This window comes from Kryptolebias marmoratus, linkage group LG19, assembly GCF_001649575.2.
Source record: "Kryptolebias marmoratus isolate JLee-2015 linkage group LG19, ASM164957v2, whole genome shotgun sequence".
Taxonomy (NCBI): domain Eukaryota; kingdom Metazoa; phylum Chordata; class Actinopteri; order Cyprinodontiformes; family Rivulidae; genus Kryptolebias; species Kryptolebias marmoratus.
Window position 1 is genome coordinate 22,918,749 of NC_051448.1, and position 843 is coordinate 22,919,591.

Genomic DNA, 843 nt, shown 5'->3' on the forward strand with positions numbered 1-843 from the left:
CCTGCCACAGTCAGACTCGGAGCCAGCCCTCCTGGCTGCACCCACGTCCCACTCTTTGAAAGGATGAAACAGTGAATCAGACACATTTTGCTTAGTTGCCCAGCAAAGCGTTTTTCTTTTTCCTCACATAATATCCATCGTCTGTCTCTTTCCGCCCCATACAGAAATCTGTAAACGCACAATAGAGGCCCACTAGTCTGAGCATGCCAGGGTGGTCCCGGATCATTCCACGTGCAACCGCTGCCTAAACTGCCGTTTTATTAAATTTATTGTGCCCTCACTTTCTTTTTGCAGTGAATCAGTTGAAAATATGGCTCCCCTGGCAGTTTACTTTGTTTAGATCTGTCCTTTGTTTGCTGAGGGAGGGGGTGGGGGGTGTCCTGTGACTCTATGGTGCATGTGACTTCTAGTACTGTGTTGCTTGACAGTGTAGCACCATCTCTTCCTTCTTGTTCGCCTGTCAGTGTGCTTCACCTTCCTCTGATCGAACCAGCTGAAAGCACACTTGGAAGCTGCTACATCCTGATGCGTTGGAGGAGCGGGGTCTTCTTTGCTTTCGGGGTGGGGTTAATCTGTACTTAATCTTCCTTCAAGCTCCGACAAAGAGCTGAAAGCGGGTTTAATTGTTACATTTGCCATCTAAAGCTTTGTTTTCTGGCACAGGGTTGTTTGAATTTGGGTTTTGACCTGCTCCGATCTCAGTAAGATGTTTAGGAAGTTGAATAAATCTCCTTGGCCTTTTTGAAGCGGTTCTTTTTGAGGACCAATTTTTACTCAAACATAAACTACTTTCCACATTCTGTCTGAAGTTATGCTGTGACTGTTACAGTTTTATTTTTTTTG